We start from the raw sequence: 12,468 nt of genomic DNA on the forward strand, positions 1-12,468 counted from the left end.
TCAGAAGCATAAAGAGCCAAAGAGAGAGGGGAATCCCAGATTCACTAAAAAGTCACATCCAACAACAGACAGACTTGAACGCCATTTCAATGAGTGAGTTACGCTCACTTTATATGCAACTAATAGATATTCTTTTCATATAGATTTTTCTATAATTGTTTGTTCATCTTATTAAGACGTGTATTTTGCCCTGCGGTTTCTTGGCTCTTTTTCTTGTGTATTTGCTCTATCACTTTTACATTTTACTTTAGTGCACGTTTATCTTAAGCTTTTTTTTTAACTTGTTTTCATGGATGGCGGTTTTTTGGCCACCAGCTTTTACGGCTTTTTAAACTCTTAATCTTAGACCTAATTGCTATGTACTTCTTGCATTGTTGCTTTCTAACCATTTCTTTAACTTTTATTGCTCTATTGCACATTTTTATTTTTAAATATTTTATTTCATTTGTTTCCTAGTAGACTTTTTTCCCACCTGACTTGAAAATGCTATCAATGTCTGCGTTTGTAATTCGATCTGGTCTAGTGTTATGTGTAAGTTTCGCTATTGAATGTTATTCTATATGACGGCTGCATTGGCTCTCGCCTTCTTGAATTATTTACGCTTGTGTTTGATTTTTTTTCGCCTGTGTAACTGTTCCAACGTTTTTTTAGGTGTATTCTTTCGCAATTGTGTAATTATTGCATTTTATTCTCGAATGTGTTCTTGCATCTTTGTGTTCCATAAGGAGTACTTCTGGGTCATAAACCCGCGGGTTCCCTGTGAAGTGTGTTTATGACAAGCCGCTATCAGCAACCGTGTTTAGGCTTCGCTGTCTGGCAATGTACAGGGGCGGAGGGCTCGTCAAGCCGCCGCTTAGCAGCTTTTTCCCTTGGTCCCCACCATCAATGATGGAAAATAAACTTCAGATCGTTATTGTTATTATTATCATCATTATCATCATCATCATCATCATCATCATTCTATTCCTGAAGCACATCACTGTTGTTCCTTCGAGTAATTCAGAAGAACGATCCTTCAGCGTCGCTGGAGATGTATTATCAAGGAAGCGGGGAACCAGAACTGATGAAAAGTTCGAGAGGTAGTTACTGCTTAAGTACAACGACTACTGAAAATAACACAAAAAACCATGAAACAAAAGCAGTTGTGTACTTGGTCGTCAAAGTAACGAGAAAAATAACCCTCTACTCTTTACGTAAAGTAACACGTTCCTTTTACGAGTCAGTAACTAGTAACGTATTTAGTTACTTTTTGAGCAAGTATCGAGTAAGGGACTTGAGTTACTATTTTGGGTAACGTGTAAATGTCCATCTTGAATGGCATTGTCGGTGTTCGCCGTCTTTCTGTGCGTGCTCCTCCGCCGGCTCGTCCGATCAAGCGCAGAATGCATGCCATGACGTTACGCTTATTGCGCTGCGTGATTGGCCCTTCGACTCATCAGATTGGCCATGCTCGAGCCTAGGGTGAAACGAAGTATGTCGCAAATTTGTCAACCGGGCCCTGTCAACAATTCAATGTCGAGCATGCGGGCCTGTACTTCGTTTCAGCTGCAGTCTAGACGTAGCCGGCGCTACGAGGTAATGGGACGAGCCAAGCAGCGGGAAAAGCCCTGAACGATAGAGCACGTACACAACGATACATAGAGAATACCATGAAGGGGCGCTTTCGACGCAGTCCGATTGGTCCCATCAGCTCGTAGCGTCGGCTGCGTCTGGACTTAAGGTGAAACGAAGTGTAGTCCATTCAAGGCAACGGTTGAGAGCACAATACAAAGAGCGGGAGCGCGAAGTCAGGTGCTTTTTTTTCTCTCGTAGTTCGCGGGCTTTTATTGAAGGCCTGAAAAACGAAGTGCGGGAGGCGTGTTGATAAACATCCACTTAATTGGATGTCTCTGAGAACACTGTACAACATTATCACTGGAACCTTTGCTATAAATAGAATATTTAGGTTAAACGGTTAATCCTAATTAACTATTTTATAGGGTAAATATAAAAATTACCTTAATGCTCCAAACTACGAACAAAACAAACATCGCCCTTCGCTTTTGTTTTTCTAAAATGCACGAAAATATTTTTAACCGTCTGCTCAAATTACGTGGAATACCCTATTCGGGATGTGCAGTTTTTCTCGAACCAATCTTTTTTAAAGGAGGTGATAATCAGACAAGTGCCGTCTTTACCGTGCATTTATTTGGCTTGCCGCGTATTAGATGGAGTGATAATGGCCATGTTAAGTTAGTTAAATAATCAAATATACGTTAATTAACATCCGATTTTTTGGTTTTAGTGGACATGTTCTAATAGCAGTATCGAGAGCAGTTGTTATTGGAGACAAAAGAATTGCCTAGAAATGTGATCGTTTTCGAGATATTGATTTTTACATTTTCACGTTTTCTAGCCCGATTTAAAGAAATCCACACAAACAGACCTCAGAAAGTCCTGCCCACAATGACCCATAGACAAATGACTTAGTCGTCTTAGTCACGTCGCCACCTGCGTTGTAGCCGCACCCAGCAAGGACACACTCCAGAAATTGTCACAATATGGTTGAATCTAGTGCGTCCCTCTTCCAAGTGCCGTTGCGGGCGACGCTTGAGGCGCTCTTTAAAGGGGTTAAAATCACTGATCTGCACTAGGAATATGGATGGCGCGTTTAGAAAACTGGTATAACGCCACAGGAAGTAAGCGGCCGGTCCCTGAAGTGGGCATTCGACAGGCTTTTTAGCCCCTCCGGTTTCAGTTTCGAAAAGCGTCCAGGGCGCTGGATTTTTTCTTGACAATTCACAAGAGCCTGCGTGCTTCAGAGTAACAACGCATGAAAACCCAAGAAATTGTTTAGAAAGCCATTCGATGTAAAAATTTTGGGAATCTAGTTTATTAAGTGTGCATATCTCCTACAGTCCAAATGTCATGTTCTCGGGGTTTTGGTCAAAACGAGATTAATAAAACCTACCCACAGTCCCGAGAAAGCAGGTACCGAAACCTCGACTGAATGCACCAGAAATCCCAGCAGACAACCGACTTCCAGAAGAAACATCGAACTCCCGATGGCTTCACTTGCGCCCTTCTCGGAAAACACAGATTCTATCCACCCTCCTATACTATACATCAGTGGATAAGATACTAACTTTAAACGTGATTATTATTGTAATTTAATCTATATATAGTACTTAGTACACACACCCAATTTCGTAATTGTAGCAATTGCGAAATTAAATATACGAATGTTGACCATTCTCGTCTGGCGACAAGGCAACCAGGTAACCGGGCAACACTAGAGCACTTGGTTTTGAAGTTCACGGGGCTTCGTTCTGCCCTCCCTGAGGGGGTAACACATTTGGCTGGGGACCTGGGTTTTACTAACGACGATGAAAGGGCGGAACAGAAAAGTATTAAAGTCACAAAGACGCGATAAGAAGATTGGTGTTAGTTATCTAGGGAAAATTGAATGGTGCACAACTAACTAGCTCAGCTGGAGACAGGCGGGACAAAGAAAATTGAGACTCCCTCCCGTGTGGCTCCGGCCCAAAGTCTCAACCCTGTCCACCAGTGGGTCCGCTGCTGAGGTGACACCAACAAGGTTTAGACAGAGCAGAATTCGCGACTCCCTCGCCGAGGGGAAGCGGCGGGTGGGATTTCTTTTTTTGCACAATCCTATAGGGTTATTCTGGTGTTATCCCACACCGCCTGGTGTATTTATGGAGAGAAAATTGGCTTAAAAGAGCGGGAGGCGTCACATGTCTGTCTTCTGAGACTTAGGCTATGTGGCGCAAGATGCCGCCCGTTACAAAGAGTATAGCCATTAACATCCCTCCATCCAGCCACCATGGTGCACATAAATCACCAGTTTATGATAATACAACGATATATGTTATCAGGTCTTCCTTCCACAGGAAATGGCGTCCATTGATGAGGTTTTAATTGTAGTTGTAATGGTGTTGATGTTGTAGTTGTAGTTGTAATGGTTGTTGGTGTTGTAGTTGTAGTTCTAATGCTTGTTTATGTTGTAGTTGGCGATGCAGGGCGTCCGACGCCGATGTCGCAAAATCCTTGAAAAAAATCGCCGACCGCCCGCGCGAATCGAAGCTGGGCCGCAGCGTGGGAAGCAGAGGCGTTACCATTGAGCTGCGCCTCAGCTTTTTATTTTTTTTTACTGCCTGAGCTACGCCACGGCGTTAACAACCCGCTTTAAACATAAGGGTTTTGCTCTATCCTATGCCCGTTGCTCGCGCTCTATCAATAAACAAAAGAAAATAGCAGATAACAAAATGCCATCGTACTCATATCAATATTCCAGAGCTCGTACCAGGAGACGCGCTCTCACGCGTGCCCATACAAAAAAAAAAAATAGAAACAAAAGCGTTTGGAAGAAAATTGAACACAGGAAAAGCGTTCAGAACAAAACAGATGTCTATTTTGTTCAGAAAGCTTTTGTTCACACGCTCCACATTGCGTGAACGCGACGCCAATTCCCAACGACTTCGGCGGGAAGTATCGCAGCTATCTCCGTTACGGTAGTGTAAATTAATATAGCACTTTTTTTTTTTGGTTGACATTTTTTGTTTTTTTTGTTTTCCTAAGGCCGCCCCGCCACGGTACGATCGCATACTCTCAGGGTGCTCGGCTACTCGAACACTACTCTTTCTTCCCGCTCCCATTGACCTTTGACCTTCCAACCTCACGCTCGTGCATGATCGTCACGGATCACGGCGAGTTCGTTCGTGACGATCTCATCGTCGTGGCTGTAGCTGGTCATTAGCGGGTCGAAGTTAAAATGGCCAGCTTCCAACGTCCCTTGATAACAATCACTCGCACTGCTGCTGCGAACGGTGTTCGAAGACCTCAACGAAGCGAGCGATGTCGTAGACGTCATCGTATCAAAACCATGGACTCAGACCAAAAGAAATGTAACGTTTCGGTTGCGCTTAGGGTTACTCCTTCCTACTCATAACGGTTTCGGTTTTTTACGTTTTTAATTTTTACAGTTTCGGTTACACGTTCCCCAAAACCTTTTTTCTTTCCGGTTTCTCCACTTAATTTTTTATTGATATGATAGACAGCCGTTTTATGATAAACGGCTGAAAGTAGTCCCACACATCCAGCAAGGGGAAAGTAACAATAAAACATCTAAAAAAACATCTTAGTGCTTCCAATTGGTCAAAAGTTGCACACGTTTTTAGCTCCAAGACTTTTTCACTGTATCTATTTGCATTATAGAGTTTGATACCTAAGCACACATCTTCAGCCATGTTTGTAAATAACCCCCAGAAAGTTCCCACTGGGTGCTGGAAGCAATATTCGCACCTTCTCGTCGCTGTAGTTTGTTGCAAAGTAAGATATGCAGAGGAGGGCTTTGCTCCCACTGAAGGAAGGAGCAGAACTATAGCCCTTCCCTAGTAAAATACTGCTGAGCGCAATAAAGGAATACAAACTTATGAGCTGGACTAGTAGGTGAAAGTCAAACATAATTGTGCAGTAGCGCAAAACAAGGAAGGTGCAGGAGAGGAACGAACGGCACAGAAAGCTGTAAAATGTGTCTTGTATTGTTCGCTCCTTTCCTTCCGTTGTTTTGCGCTGTTGCACCTACGCCATGTTTGCTATTTCCAAGCAAATGGGCGGTGCTATAGAAGCGCACATCTCTCGCTGTCCGATTCTGTGACGCTAGAAAACGTGTGCGTTGATAAAGTGGCTAGATACTTCTCCGGGACTTGAAGCCGGAGGTTCTCCTACAGACATGTGGCAACAAGAGATGACACCAACTTTCGTTGAACCGGATATTTATGTTTAACCACAAGGTTCAACTGATTCGACGAACCACCGAGCATTCAAACAGGTTCTAAATGGTTCGACGTTTTGGACAGTGCGGTTAGACATTTAAAGGAGCACGTGACAGCTTAGAGCAATAGTTTTTACGCAAAAATTTTTTTTTTGTTTTATAAATATTTACGATCAACGAAAAATATTTCTAATAACCAAAAGGTAATGATAATATTTATCCTTGCTATATTACCAAAAGAACCAAAGAGTTATGCCTTTACTAAAAGTAGAATGTTTGACCTGATCATTTAGTCATCATCATCCAATCCAAAACCAACTGAGCCAGCCCTTCGCGCATGCGCATAACAGTCGAAGCCTAGTTAAAATTTCTTGAACATTTGGATAATAATGTAAAAAAGTCGAACCTGGTCAAACTCGAACCTCAACCGGTTCGCGGAGTTGAACTTTCACTCACTGCCTTGGTCGTAATATCCCTCCTCGTCACCAGCGGGAAGGCGGATAAGCGGCCCGTGCAGTAGCGAAGTGGCTTTCGGGCGCCAGCGATCGAGATTGTTTTTTTTACAGCTTGAAGGTTGAAAGAGTCTTAGCAATGGCTAGCGATCCGTGCTTGGCGGCAGATTGCAAGCAAAGTGCCGGGAAAGGCTTTTTTTACCCTTGTTTTCGTGGGAGACAAAAAAATGCTCTCCCCGGCAGCAATGGAGACCAGTCACGTCAAGGTAATCTTGCGAGAGATGTGTGACTAGAGAAGTAGAGTCACGCGAAACATTCTCACTCATGCTCGGAATACTTCATAGCCGAGCTCTGCGAGTTGAGTATGCGCCTCTAGCTGGAACGGCGTCAAGAGCGACAAGCGCAGACTCAAGCCGGCAGTGTCCACTGCGACATCCGTCCCAAGAGAAGCGCTAATAATATCGAGAATAAATAATAAGGCACATTCTAGCGCTATAGTAGGCATTTGGCGCAGTCACATTTGCTGTTCACAATTGCTTCAGTGATTTTTTTTATATATTGACATTTATATTTGTATTGGACATTGAACCTAGCTCTGGCTACTGTCGGAGTTCCACTCACGCGGCCGATGAGATGCAAAACGAAAAGTGAAAAGTCTAAACAAAATTCATCTCTGAGTTTAACATGACTTCTACACATTGCTATTCCTGTCTGGTATTACAGGGGTTTAGGGGGCAAGTGTTGAGCTACATTCATATACGATAGAGCCGTTGCCTGGTTTGTCAGATTGGTGGCGTGCAATATTATCTGGCTGAAAAGGAGGAGAAAATCAGTTTTTTTTGTTCTATTACAGAGAAATATATAGGGCTGAAAAGTTTATAAAACCATGAAAATATTAATTTCATTGAGGGGAGGCATGTAACTTTACAGGTGATGAAAACTGCGCAAACCCGAACCTTAATTTAAAAAAAACAATCTTATTTAGGATTACCTCATTCCCATGTGCATTCGTGGATGGGTGTTTGAACGCGTTGCATCCTAATCCGGCAGTTAATAAAAAAAGAGAGAAATATGGGTAAACATTTTTGTTTGAGTAATATTCATTAACTTATTTTGAATTAAGATTGTATAATTAATTTTTGTACTTTACGCACTATTGTATCTTCAAGCAAATATTATGCGGTTGAGGTAAAAGCGTGAATTCGTGTATTTTATACGACTTTAATTGCACCTTCTTGTTTGGCTAGGTGGTTGTGGACTTCTTTTAATTTTCATTTTAGCGCGGTCTTCATGAACCTACCATCTGGCCTTCATGAATGCAGTTAATTTTAGTTTATGCATGCCATTGTTTACGAGAATCAGTCTACATCTCTTAGGTCACAGCTCAGCACCAGAATGTTCGTCGCTTTCGAAGGCGAGCAAAGTACGCGCCACACGCACGTATACGCTGAAAGTGGTACAGACCAGAAGCGCTTTTCTGGAATGGTCTATAGATATTTTGCTAAATTACTTAATCACCAAGGAGCATGCCCATGCGTTAACGTTAGTTGCACGTGCTGGCGCCTGTGACAGTAACGTTTTTAAAAGAAATCGAAAGCAAATGACATGTTCGTTCAGGTAACAAGACCGTGTGTGGCCCCTGTAGACCCCCCATTCCGAGCATTCTCTAGGTCCTTAAGTAATTTGTCAAAAAAAAAAATGTATTGCTTGACTCGTCGACATTAATACGCCAGCGTAACTGCCAGCTTCTGGTAGAAGGAAAAACGATTTTGCTAGTGATTTCACGACACTAGAGAGCCTCGGCTTCAGCGTACCGAGTGTTTTCACTGTTTGACGCTAAAAAGGAGGGCGCGAGCGTACCCGATCGCCTGCCGCGCACCTCGCCGCCCGCCGGTGACGTCACGTTGAGATGGCAGGGAAAACTGGGGAAAAACTGGAGAGAAGGATATATTGGTGTTGGCAACGAACAAAATTTAATTTTTTTAATTACCTAGTGTGAATCTAGAGGAACGAGATGGCATTTCGGAATCAGGAAGCCACCCGCATTCAGATGATTACTTTGGGTTAGGTACCTCAAAAAAATGAAGGACGTTTACAATTCTTTGTGATGTCGAATTAGAGCGCAGCTCTTGAAGAGGAGAAGGAAAGGGTACGGAGGGGAGGCTTGGATACGGAGGGAAATTAACCGTAAAATTTGGCAAAAAAATTTCTGCTCTCAACTTACCAACAAATTGGGAAACGTCCCATAATGCAACGCGTGGTTACGCCCACGACGACGGCGACGCCGCTCAAGCCCGATACAGGCGCCTAAGAGCTGCGCTCTAAATATCGGCGCAGCGTAGTACAAAACTTAGCGCTCTCAATTTTTGGTCAGTACGCCCTCTTCCATACCCTTTTCACCTTTAACTGTCTTTGTCGTATTATCCCCTCTCGCTGTTTACGAGGCGGTTGGAGGAGAGGGTGGGGGGGGGGGCTAAGTTGATTATTTTTTCTGTAGAAAACCGAAGTCATACGTCGATGTTGGAGTTTAGAGCTACAAATCAACAAATACTATAAGGATGAACGACACAGTAATGGGCGAAATGTATATCAGGCTTTGTCCTCCGCCAGCTCTGCATGACGGTAAGTTTAACTCGTTCCTTCATACTGGCTTCTGCAGGTATGGAACTTCGGCAGTTTTGAAAGAAACAAGTTGGAACGACATCTCAGAATTCGAAGTTTATATCCAGAAGGGCGCACTTGCCTAATACCTGTAGAGATGTTAGGGGTGTGGCAGATTTAGAAATAGAGACTTTTTATTATAAGGTCGACCACTAATTCCAATTAATTATTCTTAATTCTCAATTTAGATTGAACGGAAATATATTACCGGATGCACCACTCGCTGTCGCTAACTCTCTCAAAAGGCCACGATATTTCAAGATCTCTCCTCAAGTTAATTCTTGAAAAAATGTATTTTGATTTTTCGGTTAACATCGGTTAATTTTGGTCACCGGTAAATAATTTACTGTTACGGTTACGGCTATGGTTTTAAAAAATTTCATATAGCGGTTTCGTTCCGGTTACGAACACTGCAAAATTTCGCTGCTAAACGGTTTTCGGTTTCAATTACTGTTACGGTTTGAGTCCTTGCTCGAAACCGCGTGCACAAAACGCGGAAAGCAAAAGAGAATGCTAAAGGTCTGAGACGCCGAGATTGTCAAGTCTGTGATTGCGTTCTAAAGCAGGGGACACATGAGCTATGAAAACGGGCATCGAGCGACTGAGCGCGGCGGTATTCATAGCAACCGGTGCAGGCATCCGTACGTCACTGTGACGTTCGCGCCTCGCTGCGAGGCGGCGCGGCGCCACTACCATCTTGACCGGAAAGATATCTGCGCACTGTGCGTCCGTCGCGCTCAGCAGCTAGCGGAGTCGAAGCAAATATGGCAACCGTTCTTTGATCGGTTCGGTTCGGGTTCGGTGCCGTGTGCGGTTCAAACGTTCTCGCGCGAAAGTTCTAGTCGTCTGCGAAGTTATTCCAAATCTTATGGATGACACGGAAGGTTTTGTAAAATCACGTATTATCTCCACTAGCAACAGCGGGTCTTCACGAACAACAACGACGGTGCCGAAAAGCGGCGCTATGACTCCGAGCGAGGTTGGCCTAGGGTTGGTCGTTTAAGTTCGAGGTGGGGAATCTGCTTGCCGGGATGTTACCGCCACATCCGATGAAGGAGTTAACGCGAGTGGTGTATAAAGAATGCCGAAACGGCATACTTTTTACCGGAGAGACCTTTGGCACCGTCAGGTTAGTCGAGCCAGCCATTCGATACCGCCGGGAGAGAGCGAAACATGTTGTGTGTTTCGGAATTTCCCTGCTGGGTTAGTATTTTGGACTGGGTTGGTAGACATTTACATTCATGCATACTATTTTTATGATGCTCGGGGCTAACGCTTTGTCGCTGCTCATTTTGATGTCACGGTCGTACCATCTGATAATTTTTTTCATTCGTTGTGGCTTTCTTGGCATAAAATCAATAATACATATCCGTGTACTTTCGAACGAAAGCGCCCAAGTGTTTCATGAAAACTGGTCGCGTCTCATACGAATGGTTTGAGCCAGACTTCTAGGCCGGTGGCCGACCCGCATGTAAGTGATTTAACGAGCGTCGAGACGAGCGACGGCGACAGCGACGTGCGACGGAGTTTCTTAGCGTCCCGTCGCTCGGTTTTCGAATTTCTAGAAAACGTCGCGCAACGTCTTAGTCGCTTGCTCCCGTTGCTTTCATACGGGTTGCTTCGCCGCCCGACTGACCAAGCAACAGCGAAGCGGGTCAGCGTTGTTTGTCTCGTCGCTCGCCGAATCGCTTGTATGGGGGGGAATCTGGGCCTCTATGCATCTGTCTAGAACTTCGTAGCCGCTTTCAGGGGTCCCCTCTGCGGTATGTTTTCTTTAGGACTGGCACGTCATGCGCCTCCAGTTCTCTCAGTGAAGTTGGACACGTTGCTTTTGAGTATTTAAATAAATGTTTATACCCTCCAAACAGTTCTTAATTAAGAAAATTTTGATTTTGTTTTCTTATTTTCGTTTGACCGTGTAGAAAGGATAAGCAAACACGTGTTGCTAGTGTTATAAACATACCCTTTGCGGTAATGTTTTATTCGACATTATAAATTTAATTGTAAGATAATGGCAGAAGGCGACGTACACGCCAATTTTATTTGTTTTATTTTCAATTCGAAAACATGAGTTTATGTTTTGGTCATATATACTGCGCCTTAAAACAAAGCGCTGCCAGCCACTCTACATTGCGTTATAGTGGTAGCCCAGCAACCATGTGCATCGCGCGGTGGATCTATGCGCGCATGTGTTTTGGATCCACAAATATCGCCGCGTATCGCCAGGCGGTGCGTCATACGGAGCGCCGCGCGGCGCACAGTACGCAGCGCGTTGGGCGAATGACGTCACCAACCCAATAAGCATGGCGGCCATCCTGAAGGGAGTGGTTTTGATGGCCCCACGTATACATCGATTTTCCCACGAAAATATCGCACCATTTTCAAAACAAATGCATCAAATTTAGAGGCACATGCAATGGGTCCTAGAAGTATAATTATCCCATGTTTTATTTTTGACGTTCACTAAGCCCTTTACCACGCAAATTAAAAATCTGGCAAAAAAAAACGTATAAATTGATGAATTTATATCTAAAATACCTTACATTCTATTATCAGCGTAGTTGGTGCGGTCCATTATAGTAATTCCCGTCAATTCTGCGATTGCAACGTGACCTTAAACACCGATTAAAACAAATTTAATTGAAGATTTATAGTTAATTATCCAACTTACAATGGCGATTGTACCTTTATCTAATGTTCGCCGCGCCTGATAAAAATGGTGAAGACGGCACTCGTCTAACTGTCATCCCTTTCTTAAAAAAAAAGTTTCAGTTTAAATTAAACGGTACGAAAGTTATATATAATACATGCTCAGCTTCGCAGAGCCGGAGAAGGAAAAAGAGGAACCCCTCATCCCTTTTTCTCGTTAGGTGCGCGGAAACCCAAAGCTGCATTACCTACGCTTACCTTTTTAAGGCCGCATAGGAAAGTTTTCAAGGAGCACAACTATGTCCATTCTCTTTCAGTCTTTTCTGTTGTTTTTTTAATTCTAGTTTATTTAAGATCCGATAGACGACATTTCCGTACAATGGCTCCTTCTTTTCAGACCTAAGAGAATGTAAACTTTAACGCCTCGCTCCCTTTCCTCTCTTTCTGTGGTTACTAGTGGCGTTCAGAAAGCCTGCGTTATTATGTATTATACACGAGAAAGAGAGCTGCGATCGCGAGCGTCGGTGCTCAGGCGGCACAGTTCTCCCACTGATTAATTCGCTAGAAAATACTCTGATTGAGAATTTTGATTTCAATGAAGTGTTCCACATCGGTGAGCACATTTTTATCTTCCGGGAAGCGATTGCAACGCAGTGAGTTATTCGTTAAAAAAGAACGCGAAGTGTCTTGGTGCCAAAACGGGTGAATACGTGAGCAGAGGAAGAATTTTGTAGCCTAAAGCAGCCGCATGCGTGATCATTATGTTGCGGTGGTCCAAACGCTTTCTTTTGGTGAGCGTCCTGAGGCGCCTGATGGTCTCCTGTAACCCACTCAGGAGGTCCCAGTAATATTTTCCCGAGGCTGTATGACGCTTACAAACCGAATTTTTCATCAGGGCTCGATTTCAGTCTCTAAACCACTCATCGTCACCTT

The sequence above is a fragment of the Ixodes scapularis genome, unplaced genomic scaffold (genome assembly GCF_016920785.2).
Source record: "Ixodes scapularis isolate PalLabHiFi unplaced genomic scaffold, ASM1692078v2 PGA_scaffold0__279_contigs__length_252992795, whole genome shotgun sequence".
Classification (NCBI taxonomy): domain Eukaryota; kingdom Metazoa; phylum Arthropoda; class Arachnida; order Ixodida; family Ixodidae; genus Ixodes; species Ixodes scapularis.